This window comes from Pan paniscus, chromosome 15 (assembly GCF_029289425.2).
Source record: "Pan paniscus chromosome 15, NHGRI_mPanPan1-v2.0_pri, whole genome shotgun sequence".
Classification (NCBI taxonomy): Eukaryota; Metazoa; Chordata; class Mammalia; order Primates; family Hominidae; genus Pan; species Pan paniscus.
The window spans coordinates 61,873,210-61,890,186 of NC_073264.2; the positions used below are offsets into that span (position 1 = coordinate 61,873,210).

Consider the following 16,977-nt stretch of genomic DNA (forward strand, 5'->3'; position numbering starts at 1 on the left):
CACTTGTCCTGATGGAGTTCGGTTAGACTCCCATCACTAAAATGAAGAAAACCCGGACTGCAGGTAGTTAATTTTGAAGATATAATAATGGCTGGCATTTGAGTGCACATTTTGTGCCAGACAGTGTTCTAAGCGCCTTACCATGAGTTATCTCAGTTCATTCCTACAACAGTCCCATGAAGTAGATACTGGTATTTCCATTTCACAGGGAAGGAAATCGAGACTGCTCAAGGTCCCTTATTAAGTGGGCCTCGAGAGAATTGGAACCCAGAAAGTCTGACTTTAGAACGCCCATTTTCAGGGGAAGGGGACAGAAGGAGGGAGGTTGAGTTTGTGTATTTTGAAACAGGGATTGGTCAAAGTGTTTCTTGCCAGATTTCTTGTCAGATGTGGTTTAGTGAAGGTGGTTCTAGAAAGCACTTTGAGATAAAAAGGTGCCATGTAATGGCGAGCATATATTCCTGTAGTTTCTTTCAGGTTTATTGGAGGCAAAAAACAATGGATAATCTACAGTGTGTAGACAAGGTCTCCTCCCAACCCCCCAAGTGCTGACAAAAATGTAGAGCAATGACAGGGTCTTTAGGTAAGCATAAATTGCATGATTAGCTGTAGCTATAATTATTATATGGAATTTATTAGCTTACTTAACTTTTCTAATTGATCTTTATTTTCCTTTGCTTTACTCTGCAAAGAAGTATAGTAGAGCTGTGATTGAATGATTTAAGATTAGAAGTAAGGTAAAAGTAATCAAGAAGAATGCATGGAAAAGGGAATTCTACATGGAAAAACACTGTAGATAGACTGTTTTTAGAGAGATTTCGTTCAATTTCTCTCCATTTTTCTTTATGAGGTTTGTTATGGTGGAACAGGAAAGAGAGTTTGTTTTTTTTTTTGGGAAGGATACTAACTAAATGTAATTTACCAGAAGGATGCTAAATGTAATTTTCTGGCCTAGCAGCAATTAGCCATTCAGGGAAGATTATACGATTTCAGTAACATAAATGGCATTTTAATTGGGCAATTATAAAATATTTATTTTAATTGAAATTGCTTTTGTTGTATCCTCAGCCCTTTTTGTTAAGATCTAAGAGTTAAGACTTTTGTCTAATTCATTCTGGTGTTGCATTTAATGTGGTTAATTTGCTAACCTGTTAGATAACAGGCTACATTTTACAGTCCTTTTTTGACTTGAAATGTGAACAAAATGAGTGAAAAGCTGTAGCGTATTGGCTGAGAGAACAAGCTTTGGAATGAGCCTGTCTGATTTCACATTCTTTACTCTTACTGGCTCTGTGGCCTTAGGGAAATGACTAACTCTTTGTTAGCCGTTCTTCTTGTTGGTACAATAGAGAAAATAGTGCTGCTTGTATCACGGTCCTTAAGTATTAAATAATATATGGAAAATATTTAGAGATATTTAGTATTCTGTCACATAATATTTGTTTACTATATATTGGCTATTTTATTATTATTATTCTTTGTGTGGCATGGGTGATAAGCAGAAATAAAATTAAAACAGGACTTATTTGGCCTGCTATGAAATACTTGCACAATAATGATTAGCTTTAAATGATTTCAGTACACTATGAAATGTGAAAATACAGCTTTAATTATAAGGACTCTGTTGTAATTTTCTTAATATGAACTCTTTAGCATGTTGTCTAATTAATCATCCTTTTAAAGAAGTACTTTAATCTAGGCTAACACACTGCTGTTTCTGAATGGAGGAGAGAACTCACTGATTTTTTCGGCAATCATTTAAAAAATTTAAAATTATATAAGCTATTAATAATAAAAGCAACGTAAGTTATTAATTGAAAGGTAAAAATTTTTGTGGTTCACTTCTCCAGAGGTGACAACTTTTAGGTTGTTTGTGTATATTTTCGGATATTTTCTATGCATATACAAACATGGGTGTGTTTGGGTAGAAAACTTTTTCTTCCTTTAGCATAAACAGGAATATAGCATAAACATATATATATGTGTATATATATATATATATTTCCTTGCTTTTTTCATTATGTATATTGGATAATCTCTCTAGATCAATATGCATATGTTTTCCTCTTTTAACAATTTGATAGTAGTCCATTGTTCAAATATAATTTATTTACCCCAATTTTTAAAATTAATATTTGTTTAATTATCCAGTTTTTCCTTGGAGTAAGCATCCATAAGTATGCATATATATGTACATATATGTCTTTGAGCATTTAGGCCAGTATATCATAAGATATAACAGGTAAAAATCACAAGGTAATGTCCAGTAGTAGAATTGTTGGGTCAGAGTTTGTGGCTTTTAAATTTGATAAATATGGCCCAGTTGTTCTCAAAAAAGATTATGTCAAGACAGGCATGGTTGTTCCTACCTGTAATCCTAGCTACTTGGGAGGCTGAGGAGGGAGGATTCGAGACCAACTTGGACAACATAGGGAAACCCTATCCTTTTTTTTTTTTTTTTTTTTTTTTTTTTTGAGAAGGAGTCTCGCTCTGTCGCCCAGGCTAGAGTGCAGTGGCGCAATCTCGGCTCACTGCAAGCTCCGCCTCCCGGGTTCATGCCATTCTCCTGCCTCAGCCTCCCGAGTAGCTGGGACTACAGGCGCCCGCTACCACGCCCGGCTAATTTTTTTGTATTTTTAGTAGAGACGGGGTTTCACCGTGTTAGCCAGGAGGGAAACGCTATCTTACAAAAAAAAAAAAAAAAAAGATCTTGTCAATTATGTTACCAACAACTGTATGGAGATTCCTATTGCCACACAACTTTGCCTATATTGGCTAATATTATTTTTTAAAATCTTGCATTTTAAAAGATGTTTAAAAGCATCTTATCAGATGCTTTTCTGATAAGAAAAACATCTTGGTTTTTTTTTTTTTTTTTTTTTTTGAGACGAAGTTTTGCTCTGTCACACAAGCTGGAGTGCAGTGGCATGATCTAGGCTCACTGCAACCTCCACCTCCCAGGTTCAAGTGATTCTTCTGCCTCAGACTCCCGAGTAGCTGGGACTACAGTCGCATGCCACCATGCCCGGCTAATTTTTGTATTTTTAGTAGAGACGGGGTTTCACTATGTCGGCCAGGCTGGTCTCGAACTACTGACTTCGTGATCCAGCTGCCTCGATCCTCCCAAAGTGCTGGGATTACAGGTGTGAGCCACTGCGCCCGGCCTGAGATGGAGTTTTGCTCTTGTTGCCCAGGCTGGAGTGCAATGGCGTGATAGCTCACCACAACCTCTGCCTCCCGGGTTCAAGCAGTTCTCCTGTCTCAGCCTTCCAAGTAGCTGGGATTACAGACATGCGCCACTACGTCTGGCTAATTTTGTAGTTTTAGTAGAGATGGGGTTTCTCCATGTTGGTCAGGCTGGTCTTGAACTCCCGACCTCAGGTGATCCACCCGCTTTGGCATCCCAAAGTGCTGAGATTACAGGCGTGAGCCACCGTGCCCAGCCTCATTTTGGCTCTTAATGAAAAATTTTTTGATAGTTTGTTGAGTTTTTATGGCATGTATTTCATGGGATTGAATATAGGCATTTTAATAATATGCTTGTTAGTCTGAGAAGAGCAGGTATTATTTTGCTGAATGATTCTGGCTCGGTCTTAGGATGTTGTAATCAAGTTGTTGGCTAGGACTGCAGTCTAGATTTGACTGGGCCTGGAGTATCTGTTTCCAAGGTCACTCATGTGGCTCTTGTCAGGAGGCTTCAGTTCCTCCCCATGGACTCTTCCATAGGGCTACTTATGACGTGACTTTTCCCAGAACTAGTGATATGAGTGGAGGTAAGGAAGATTGGGGAGATGGAGGGGAGAAGAGAGAAAGGGAGGGAGGAAGGGAACTGGAAGCTGTAGAGCCTTTTAAAACCTAATGATAGAAGTGATATACCATCACCTCTGGTGTTTTGTAGTGTTATAATGTGGGAGAGTACACACAAGAGTGTGAATACCAAGAGTGTGAATATCATTGGGCTATCTTGAAGGCTGGCTTCCGCAGGATTTTATTAACTTATTATTATTTTTTTTCATGTCCTCAAGTAGCAAAGACTTTTTGGAGGCAAGTGATAAAGTGAGTAGGAGTAGTGCTTCATAAAAGAGGAACTATAGGGTTATGGAAAAATTAACTAGGAGTTTTACTTATGGGAGAAAATACAGGAGCAGAGAGGAGAGAAAAGAGGTGAAACATTATTAAATACCTTTATTTCTTAGCTGCTAGCAATTGAAGAAGCATATTTCCCTACTTATCAATTTAATCTAGCAAATGCACAAATGAATTGATTGTATGCATACAGAAGAAGATTGGATTTCATGTTCTTTTTTTAATTTTTTCTGTTCAAGGATGAACATTGTCTCAATTACAGAAAATGGTAATTTTTTTTCTTTATCAGGCCACCTATTTCAAGAAATGGGCCTTCCATTCTGAAGGCATATAGAATTAGATGGAGGCAGTGGTATCTAATTATCATTTAACTACAGCCTTTAATAATTTAATTTCTGTCTGGGTGCAGTGGCTTACGCCTGTAATCCCAGCACTTTGGGAGGCTGAGGCGGGTGGATCACCTGAGGTCAGGAGTTCGAGACCATCCTGGCCAACATAGTGAAACCCCGTCTCTACTAAAAATACAATAATTAGCTGGGTGTGGTGGCATGGGCATGTAATCCCAGGTACTTGGGAGGCTAAGGCAGGAGAATCACTTGAACCTGGGAGGCAGAGGTTGCAGTGAGCCCGGATCACACCACTGCACTCCAGCCTAGGCTACAGAGCAAGACTCCATCTTAAAAAAAAAATTAATTTCTATCCCAACCATTCTTGGCAAAACCTGTCTCTGGAAATTTTACGTGCTAAATCTACTTTTTTCATCACGCACGAGACGCAAAGTACAAGATAAGCAAAATCAAGTACCTACCATCTTGATATATAAAGGCAATGTTTTGTGATAGTTACTTAACATCTTTCTCTTTCTTTTTTTCCCTTTTTTTTCTGTTCTCCTATTTCTCATTTACTGATGTTACTGGATAGTTTATCCTGAAGAGTCTGAATTTTGCTTATTGCATCTCTGTGATATTGTTAAATATGTTCTTCTGTTCTCAGTATTTCCTCTAAATTGTTAGTTATGTTTAAAAGTTTTATCAGATTAAGTTTGAATTTATTTGTTGATAAGAATAATAAGTGGTGTTAACTCATTTAATATACTGGTCTTATTCAGTACCTTTGTGCAAATTGGGAAACAGAGCCCCCTCTGGGTAGAAAATTAGGAAAAGGCACTTATTTTAGGTGGAAGATTTAGAACAGGAACATTCTAGATATATTATTTTATAATTTTCTGTTGTGATAAGAGGATATACTCTATAAAATTTCAGTCCTTTGAAGTTTTCTGAAAGCTTGCTTATGGTCCAGCATATGGCCTGTCTTTGTGAACAATCATTGTACATTTGAAAAGAATATACATTCTGTGGTTGTTGGGTGTAGTGTAGTATAAGTTATAAACGTGGTACATACTACCATACCCATCTTGGTTGATAGCATTACCAGATCTTCTGTATCTTTATTAATTTATTTTATCTACTCATCTTATGAATTACTCCACTATGATTGTAGATTTGTCAGTTTTTCTTGTAAGTTTTGTCATACTTTATGCATTTTGGAACTCTCTTGTTGGGTACATATTTGGGATTGTTATGCCTTCCTAATACATTTCTCCTTTTATCATTATGAAATGGCCCTCTTTGTCTCTTGTAATATGCTTTTTCCTGAAGATTCTGTCTGATAATAATTTGGCACTGTCAGCTTTCTTGTGCTTACTATTTGATAGTGTGCATTTTTCCGTTCATTTACTTTAAAAAAATTTTTTAACCCATGTAATATCAGTGGCACAATCATAAACTCCTGGGCTCAAATGATCCTCCTGCCTCAGCCTCTTGAGTAGCTAGGACTACAGGTGCATGGCACCACACCTGGCTTATTTATTTATTTATTATTTTTATTTTTTGAGATGGAATCTCGCTCTGTTGCCCAGGCTGGAGTGCAGTGGCGTGATCTCAGCTCACGGCAAGCTCCGCCTCCCAGGTTCACACCATTCTCCTGCCTCAGCCTTCTGAGTAGCTGGGATTACAGGCACGGGCCACCCTGTCTGGCTAATTTTTTGTATTTTTAATAGAGACAGGGTTTCACTGTGTTAGCCAGGATGGTCTCGATTTCCTGACCTCGTGATCCTCCCGCCTCGGCCTCCCAAAGTGCTGGGTTTACAGGCGTGAGCCACTGCGCCTGGGCTTTTTTTTTTTTTTTTTTTTTAATTTTTAGTAGAGATGGGGTCTTGCTATGTTTCCCAATCTCAAACTCCTGAGCTCAAGTGATCCTCCTGCCTGGGCCTCCCAAAATGTAGGTATTACAGGAGTGAGCCGCTGTACCTGGCCCCCATCCATTTACTTTCAACCAATTTGTGTCTATCTCTGGGAGACTCTACTTCATTGGGTCTTGCCATTTTATCTGGATTGACAGTCTCTGCCTTTTAATTGGTGTACTAGTCCATTATATCTAATTATTGATATCATTGGGTTTAAGTCTACATGTTTCCTTGTATTCCTTTGGTTTTTTTGTTGTTCTTTTGCTCCTTTCCTGCCTTATTTTGAAATAATTGGATTTTTTAAAGTATTGGCCTATTAGCAGGTAGCTTTTTATTTTTTATTTATTTATTTATTTTTTAAATAGACAGGATCTCACTCTATCACCCAGGCTGGAGTGTGGTGGCTTGATCACAGGTCACTGCAACCTTGAACTCAGGGGTTCAAGGGATCCTTTCACTTCAGCCACCCCAGAATTTGGGACTACAGGTGTGCACTGCCACAGCCAGCTAATTTTTAATTTTTTTTTGTAGAGCTAGGCTCTGACTATGTTGCCCAGGCTGGTCTCAAACTCCTGGCCTCAAGTGATCTACCCACCTCAGCCTCCCAAAGTGCTGGGATTACAGTCACCTTTTATGGCCAACAATTAACTCCTCATTGTTATTATTATTATTAGTGGTTTCTTTCAGCATATCTTTTATTTGTATTTGTGATTTGTTGTTATTTTTGCTTTAAACAGTCAGTTGTCTTTAAGGAAAGGTAAGTTTTTAAAAAACAACTTCACTGAATATAATTCACGTACCATAAAATTCACACATTTAAAGTGTACGTTTCAATGGCTTTTAGTATATTCTCAGAGATGTACATATTACCCCACAAAGAAACCTCTCACCACTTAGCCGTCACACTCCTCAACTCCCCGCTCCCATAGCACTAGGCAACCAGTTATCTACTTTCTGACTATGTAGATTTTCCTATTCTGGACCTTTCATATAAATGGAATCATACAGTATGTGGTTCTCTGGACTGGCTTCTTTTACATAGTATAATATTTTCTAGGTTCATCCATGTTGTAGCATGTATGAGTACCACATTTCTTTTTATTGCTGAATATTATTCCATTGTATGGCTATACTACATTTTATCCATTCATCAGTTGAAGAACATTTGAGTCATTTCTACTTTTTGGCTGTTATGAATAATGCTGCTGTGAACATTCATGTACAAGTTTTCGTATGGACAAATGTTTTTGTTTCTCTCATGTATATATTTAGGAGTAGAATTATTGGATCATATGGTAACTCTTTGTTTAGTTTGTTTTCCAATGTGGCTGTACCATCTTATAGCAGTGAATGAGGGCTCTAGTCTTTCTATGTAGTTGCCAATGCTTGTTATAGTTGTCTTTTGATTATAGCCATTCTAGTGGGTATGAAGTGGTGAAATATAGTCTCTTATTTTCACCTATTTACTATCTTTGATATTGCCCTTCTTCCTTTGGATCTGATTTTATAGTCATATTGATTTCCATCTGCCTAAAGAACATTCTTTAGCATTTCTTTTTTTTTTGAGACGGAGTCTTGCTCTGTTGCCCAGGCTGGAGTACAATGGCACAATCTCGGCTCACTGCAGCCTCTGCCTCCCAGATTCAAGCGATTCTCCTGCCTCAGCCTCTTGAGTAACTGGGATTACAGGTGTGTGCCACCATGCCTGGCTAATTTTTGTATTTTCAGTAGAGATGGAGTTTCACCATGTTGGCCAGGCTGGCCTTGAACTCCTGACCTCAGGTGATTCGCCTGCCTCAGCCTCTCAAAGTGCTGAGATTACAGGCGTGAACCACTGCGCCCAGCTCCTTAGCATTTCTTATAGTGTAGGTGTGTTGGTGAAGAATATACTCTGATTTTGTTTATAAGAAAGTGTTTTTATTTCACCCTAGTGTTTGAAGGATATTTTTGCTGAATATAGAATTATGGGTTGGCATTTCTTTGACCATACAAAAGATATCATTTCATTGTTCTCTAGTGTTTCTGTTGAGAAGTTAACTTTACTCATATCTCTTTCTCCCTGTTCTTTAGATTATATATTTTCTATTGATCTATCTTCAAGTTCACTGTTGCCTGTCTGCCATTTCTAATCTCATCCAACTATGTTAAGCCCTTTGCATTCAATAGATTTTTCATTTCTTATTGTATTGTTTTGGTCGTAGAGTTTTCATTTTTATCTTTTTTATAGTTTTCATTTCTCTGATATTTCCCATCTATATATTCATCAAGAATATATTTTTCTTTAGTTCTTTGAAAGCATTTTCCTTTAATTTTTTGAACATATTTTCCATTAATTCCTTTAAAATATTTATAATAGTCAATCTTAAGGTTTCTGTCTGTAAGAGTTAACTCCTTGGCTATCTCAGGGTTGGTTTCTTTTTTGTTTGTGTTTTTGAGAGAGCCTCACTCTGTTGCCCATGCTGGAGTGCAGTGGCACGATCTTGGCTCACTGCGACCTCCACCTCTTAGGTTCAAGTGATTCTCCTGCCTCAGCCTCCCAAGTAGCTGGGATTACAGGTGCCTGCTACCATGCCTGGCTAATTTTTGTATTTTTAGTAGAGACGGGGTTTTGCCCTGTTGGCCAGGCTGGTCCCAAGCTCTTGACCTCAAGTGATCTGCGTGCCTCGGCCTCCCAAAGTGCGGGGATTACAGGTGTGAGCCATCACGCCCAGCCATCTCAGGGTTGGTTTCTATTGACTGCTTTTATTTGACTGTAGGTTACAGTTTTCTGCTTATTTATTTTTGCATGTTTACTACTTTTTAATTGTAGGTGGTATATTATAGAGATTCTGGATTTTGTATTTTTGTGAAAAGTGTTGATTTTAAAAATTCTTGCAGGTAGTTCAGTTACTGGCAGATAACTTTGAACTTGTGTAGGCTTGGTTTTACTCTTTGCTAGAATGATATGTGGAGAACCCATTGTTTCCTTACTTTAGTGTAACTCAACCTCACATTTTTAATCCCTTCAAAAACTTGTTGGGGCTTGATTTTAGTCTTTGTTAGGGTGCACCTAGAATATGCCTTATTCTAGGATGTGGTTCTTACTCTTAGTTGAGGCATTTTTGATATCTCAGCTGGATATCTGAGATGTTAATAAGGTGTTAATGTGATTTCTCTGCTCTGGCTGGTGGGAACTCTAGGTATACCCAGTACTCCTCAACTCTAGTGTATTTTCCTCTCTTAACCACTCTCTTTTAAGCCTTGATTGGTTTTGCCCTACACATGTGCAGCCTATTTCTTGGCCAAGGATTTAATGGGGGAATCCTACATGTCTTCTAGCCTCTCTGCCTTGTGGATTTCAGCCACATCAATTACCCTGCATTCTGATCTCTGCCTATTTGGCTTAGCACAATCACTATTCCCTTCTTAAAGTCTTGCTTGCTGGGCCATGATCATGGCAATTGTTGCCAGATAGAAAGCTGAGGCATTTGTAGGGCTCACCTTGTGAGTTTCCCATCTCTCAGGGATGTCCTGTCCTGCCTGTTGTCTAATGCCTGTAAACAGTTGTATTATGCACTTTATTTTATGGTTGCTCATGGTGGGAAGGCTAGTCTGGCATCAGTTACTCCATCATATTTGTTAGCAAAAGCTGGCCTTACTGTTGTTAAGCATTTACTTCCTCCTGTAGTCTTGCAGATTTTCTCAGTTCTATATGTACCTCTTGCTTTTCTTTTTTGTTTGAGACAGTCTTGCTCTGTTGCCTAGGTTGGAATGCAGTGGTGCGATCTTGGCTCATTGCAACCTTTGCCTCCCGGGTTCAAGCAATTCTCGTGCCTCAGCCTCCTGAGTAGATGGGATTACAGGTGTGTGCCACCACGCCTGGCTAATTTTTGTATTTTTAATAGAGATGGGGTTTGGCCATGTTGCCCAGGCTGGTCTTGAACTCCTGGACTCAAGAGATCTGCCCACCTTGGCCTCCCACCTTGGTCTCCCAAAGTGCTGGGATTACAGGTGTGAGCTGTTGCGCCCGGCCCCTGTTTATTTTCTTTACCTCAAAATTGGCAGTACCCTGTTAACATTTTCTTTTTTGTTGTATAGTTCTGATTACTTTTTTGTTTTTACTACCTCAGCTCCTTCCCTAATATTTTTGTAAGCTTTCTTTTCTTTTAATGGAGTGTTTTGAGGTTGATTAGCAGTATAGTGCTGCAGAACAGCGCTTAGAGAATTGGTGCCTCCTGTCTTCTGACTGGTAATTACAGTGAAGATCGCAAGACTCTTCTGAAGGGGAGGTAGTTTGTGCTTTCACACATATGTAAGAGTTGGTGTTGTATGTATCTTAATTATCCAGAGACAGGTTGAGGAGTAGAAAGAACACCAAATCTCAAGTTAGAAAATCTAGGCTCTAGTTTCACCATAGACTAGCGAGTTATAGGCCAGCCATTTAACTTTGGTTTGTTCACTTGTTTATAATAGGTAACATCCAGCCCCCTGAAGCTCTTAAAATTTGTGTAATTTAATAGTTAATTAGAAAATTATTGGCTGGGTGCGGTAGCTCACACCTGTAATCCCAGCGCTTTGGGAGGCCGAGGCGGGTAGATTACGAGGTCAGGAGTTCGAGACCAGCCTGACCAACATGGTGAAACCCCATCTCTACTAAAAATACAAAAAATTAGCCAGGCGTGGTGGGTCATGCCTGTAATTCCAGCTACTTGGGAGGATGAGGCAGGAGAATCACTTGAACCTGGGAGGTGGAGGTTGCAGTGAGCCGAGACCGCACCACTGCACTCCAGCTTAGGTGACAGAGTGAGACTCTGTCTCAAAAAAAAAAAAAGAAAAAATCAGTGTAGTCTGTAGTCTTTTCTTTGACCTTACAACATTAATAAAACTATTTGTATTAGCTGTAATTGTTTTTTCCCAGTATGAGGGATGGTGCTGATCACTCTGCAGAATATGAATACTTCATTACGGATTGCTTATTATATGGCTCTAACATACTATTTTTGCTTGATCAAAAATGGCTATTAGTGTACTTTAGTCTTTAAGATGCAGTGTGCTAATATACTTAGTTACTTACTGAGCGTAACTTATAGTTCTTTAAAACTATGTTTACAAGATATTTACTAATTATATTATTTGTAATGTTTCTACTCTCCAATTCCCTTCTATACTGAGAATCCTTTTTAAAGATTCATTTCATACACACACACACACACACACACACACACACACACACAAAATTATGTCTTTTTTTTTTTTTTTTGAGACAGAGTCTCGCTCTGTCGCCCAGTCTGGAGTACAGTGGTGCGATCTTGGCTCACTGCAAGCTCTGCCTCCCAGGTTCACGCCATTCTTCTGCTTCAGCCTCCTGAGTAGCTGGACTACAGGTGCCCGCCACCATGCCCAGCTAATTTTTTGTATTTTTAGTAGAGATGGGGTTTCACCATGTTAGCCAGGATGGTCTTGATCTCCTGACCTTGTGATCTGCCCGCCCTGGCCTCCCAAAGTGCTGGGATTACAGGCATGAGCCAATGCGCCCTGCCCAAAATTATGTCTTAATGATGGGTATCCATTCTGAGAAACTCATGTTAGGCAGTTTTACTGTGTGAACATCATACAGTGTGCTTATGGTGTAGTACCTGGTATAGTCTATTATATACCTAAGCTATATGGTGTAGCTTATTGCTCCTAGGCTACAGGTCTGTATAGCGTGTTACTGTACTGAATACCATAGGCAGCTGTAACACAATGGTAAGTTTTTGTGTATCTAATTATATATAAACACAGAAAAGTTATAGTAAAAAAGGATAAAAAATGATACGCCTATATAGGGCAGTTACCCTGAAAGGAGTTTGTGGGACTGGAAGTTGTTCTGGGTGAGTCAGTAAGTAGTGAGTGAATGTTAAGGCCTAGGATATTACTATACACTACTGTAGACATTATAAGCCCTGTACACTTAGGCTACACTAAATTTATAAAAAAATTTTCTTTCTTCAATAATAAACCCCAGCTTATGGTAACAATTTTACTTTATAAATTTTTATTTTCTTTTGAACTGTTTGACTGTTTTGTAATACCTAGCTTAAAACACAAATTATGCAGGTATACAAAAGTATTTTATTTATGTCCTTATTCTATAAGACTTAAGCTTTTTTTCTATTGAAAACATTTTAAGGCCAGGCGTGGTGGCTCACACCTGTAATCCTAGCACTATGGGAGGCCGAGGTCGGCGGATCATGAGGTCAGCAGATCGAGACCATCCTGGCTAACACAGTGAAACACCGTCTCTACTGAAAATACCAAAAATTAGCCGAGTGTGGTGGTACCCACCTGTAGTCCCAAGCTACTTGGGAGGCTGAGGCAGGAGAATCCCTTGAACCTGGGAGGCAGAGGTTGCAGTGAGCTAAAATTGCGCTACTGCACTCCAGCCTGGGCAACAGAGCGAGACTCTGTCTCAGAAAAAAAAAAAAAAAAAGAAGAAAATATTTTAAATTTAGGTTTTCCTTTTTTTTGAGACAGGGTCTTGCTCTGTCGCCCAGGCTGGAGTGCAGGGGCATGATCACGGCTCACTGCAGTCTTGACATCCCTGGCTTAAGCAATCCTTCAGCTGTAGCCTTCTGAATAGCTGCGACTCCAGGTTGGTGCCACCGTGCCCAGTTAGTTTTTTGATTTTTAGTAGGGATGAGGTGTCATTATGTTGCCCAGGCTGGTCTTGAACTCCTGGGCTCAAGTGATCCTCTCGCCTTGGCCTCCCAAAGTGCTGGGATTGCAGGCATGAACCACTACACATGGCCCTATTTTTGTTTTTACTTTTTAAGCTTTTTCATTAAAAATGAAGATACAAACATACACATTAGCACATACATTAGCCTAGACCTACACAGGGTCAGGATCATCAATATCACTGTCTTCCCTCTCCACGTTTTTTTCTCATTGGAAAGTCTTCGAGAGCAATAACATGCATGAAGTTGTCATCTTCTGTGATAACAATGCCTTCTTCTAGAATACTTCCTGAATGATCTGCTGAGGCTGTTTCACAATTAACTTTTTTTTTTATTAGTAGAAGGAGTACACTATAAAATAACAGTTAAGAAGTCACAGTATCGTAAATGCATAAACCAGTATCGTAGTCATTTATTATCATTATTAACTATTATGCACTGTGCATAATTGCATATGCTATATTTTCATACGACTGGTGGTGCAGTAGGTTTGTTTACCCCAGTATCACCACAAACAGGTGAGTAATGTGTTATGCTAAGATGTTAGGATGGCTACGAAGTCATTAGGTGATAGGAATTTTTCAGCTGTATTATAATCTTAAGGAACAGATGTCATTGTATATGTGGTCTGTCTTTGACCAAAATGTCCTTGTGTAGTGCATGACTATATATAGTTTTGAATTTTGGAGGAAATCTATCCAGATTTGTACCTGCAGGTATCAGAAAGTTTCATAGCATCTTTGGCTTTGTGAACATTCTCTTTCCATGGAAGTTATGTTCTCAAACTTGTATTCCAAGAGTCAAACAGGTGAAGCTATCTATTGGACATTCAAACTTATTTGTTAAAATGCAAGTTATTTTATTCTGTAAGGATCTAAAGTAGTAGTTCATTAGTTTCCTTTAGGGATACAAATAGAAATAGAAATGGAATTAATTTTTTCTCATTGCTTTTTTTCTGCTGTGGGCATAAAAATATTATGTCTAACAAATATATACTGATAGTATGATTGCCTGGGTTGGAATCCTAGGTTCACTACTTATTATTAGCTATGAGATTTAGGGAAAATTAGTGATTCTTATTAAAACTTTTTCTCATCTGTACAATGGGTTCACTAGTAGTGATACCTTACAGTTACTATGAAGATTAGATGAGGCACAGTTCGAGTAAATTTAAGAATTCAAGTAAATCTATGAATTCAAGTAAATTTACTCTATAATCTATAAAGAGTTATTTTCAGTATTCTATGTGCAAAAAATATATAGTTTTTCAGCTTAAGTTTCAGGAATCTTTTGGCAATTTATTTTCAGTTTACTTAGCAACTTGTTCCTGAGACAGCAAATAGAATGAGAATAATTGAGTGAAAATTAAATGAGATTTTAATGATTTTCTTCAGGTTTCAAATGCGTTAAGCCTATTTTCCAAGAAAAAAATAAGACAACAGTAATTTACTAGTTGTTGGTGTTTACTAATAAACGTATTTGCAGTCTTTCTCAGACACTCAATACCGTTTCCAGGCCAGTGATTCCAAAACTTACCTCATCCTAAGAATCATCTGGGGTGCTTCTTTAAAGTACAGATTTCTGGGCCCTACCATAGTCTTTCGAGGTGGGGACCAGTATTTTATACTATCTAGGTAAATTTTGTGGTCTAAGAGGGTTGAAAACACAGTTCTGGGGAAACAACAGTGAATGTGGCAGACATGGTTTCTGCCCCCATTACTTTCATAGTGTCTTAGTTCTTCTTTTGAGTCATTAAAAATAAATTCGTTTTTCTTTACTTTTTTTTTTTTTTTTTTGAGACGGAATCTCGTTCTGTCGCCCAGGCTGGAGTGCAGTGGCGCGATCTCGGCTCACTGCAAGCTTCGCCTCCTGGGTTCACGGCATTCTCCTGCCTCAGCCTCCCGAGTAGCTGGGACTACAGGCGTCTGCCACCACGCCCGGCCAATCTTTTTTGTATTTTATTAGTAGAGATAGGGTTTCACCATGTTAGCCAGGATCGTCTCGATCTCCTGACCTCGTGATCCGCTTGCCTCGGCCTCCCAAAGTGCTGGGATTACAGGCGTGAGCCACTGCGCCCAGCCTTTTTTTTTTTTTTTTTTTTTAAACAAGGAAGAAAAGGAAAGTTTATAGTTATAGAAATATTCTTTGTAGTTAAGATGTGAAAGTGGGCTTTATTGTTAAATCAGCTATTTTTTAAGAAAATTACTATTTGCTAAAGAAACATAAATCTGAAATCTTGCAGCCTAATTTTAGCTGTTCTGCTGATTTAGGAAAAGGTCCTTTGGGGAAGCAAATCATTTTGGTTGGTTGGGTACAGGTTTTGCAAAGTTAGCATCAGGGGAACAAAAATGTCTGGGTGATACCAAATATACCAATGTTGTACGTGGTTCCAAATATGGAAATGGTTTTGTCTAAAGCAGCCACTGAAGAGAAATTATCTAAATATTAGCCCCTTTAGGAAAGTGGAATGTGTTGTCTGATTTGGCTCTCAGGCTTAGTATGAAAGTTTGTGCAAAAGTACAGCTTACAAAATGCTATTTGTTTTATTAAAAGGATTGATAGGAAGTTGACATACTTAGTTAATTTAAATTTGGAAGGAGCTTAGCAAACATCTTTCTAGTTGTATTTTATGTCTCCCTCCACCTTCTTTTTTTTTTTAATCAAATGGGGAAACTGAAGCCTAAGAAAGGATATATGGTTGCATAGCCCACCTGGACAGCTCCAGTCTCTTTTTTTGTGTGTAAATCCCATTCAGAAATTAAATTTCAAAATTAATTTTCAATTACATTTTGATTACCTGTTGGCTAAATACATTTTTTTTTTACTGTAATGCAACTGGGTTGTAACTCAAACTCATACATAAGATGAAAAAACTACAATATTAAAAATCATTTTGATCTACTTAGAACAATTTTCTCTTTATATTTTATTTTCTAGGGTGCTAGCTTACGATAAAAAGCATCTTTGAATATTCAATAATGATATTTTTCCTGATATTGTATTTGCCACATCTTTATTTTTTATTGATGATATATAAGCAATGACATAGTATTTGGTTTTTGAGGTATAATCAGATGTCAACTAGGAAGCCTAAATAAATTGTATTGTTGATGCAATGAAATGATTTGTAGGATAACTTATTTTATAGTATTTTTATTTTTCATATTTATTTTTAAAGAAATATAGATTATTTACATGTACAAACAAATATATATATTCTCTACAAAAAGATAAGAAAATTTAAAATTTAACAGACTTTATCAGAAATGTTTGGAGTGTTAGGTTTTCTTTTCATTTACTAAGTTGGAATATGTAAAAAAAAAAAAAGAATTTTGAGATGAGGACAAGTGATTGTATACCTCACTCATTTTTTTTAGAACACAAATATGATAGTGGTTATATCATTGAAAATCAATGAAGCCTCCATCAATATGGTGCAGTGCCTCTGCACCACTGATTTATATATATTTAATGAACTTGCTGTTCTAATTTCAGGTAACTGAAGCAAACTGCATCTAGCACTAACTGGTTTACTTATAAACAATTCATCTCATTAAAATATAAGTATCTTGAAATTTACCAATATTAAATATAATTTCTTTATAAATAGTTCTACTGTGTTTACTTCCTGGTGTTAACTGACATGTTTCTAAAAAAATCATCATATTTTGGTACTGTTTCAGATAATGTTACCAAAATATGTTGTTTTATTTGATCTTATTTCTTGCTACTGATCTAGAATGGATTTGGAATAGAAGATATGGGACAAAAAAGCTTTCAAAAGTGATGGGATTTATGAAGTATGACATGCCAGATGCTGTATTTTTGAGATCTATTGGAGCATAAGTGAGGACCAGTTAAGGATCTATTTCTATATTCTTTGGGATTAGGAATATAATTTTTAATATTTGCATTTTAAAAAAAAATTTATTTTAAAATAGATTTATT

General features: G+C 37.6%; 1 protein-coding gene across 1 annotated transcript in view; it reads left to right on the top strand.

Moving 5' to 3' along the window:
- The window catches only part of MNAT1 (MNAT1 component of CDK activating kinase), a 232,971-nt gene that overhangs the window by 694 nt on the left and 215,300 nt on the right, over nucleotides 1–16,977 (top strand). The gene's annotated exons all lie outside the window — the stretch shown is intronic.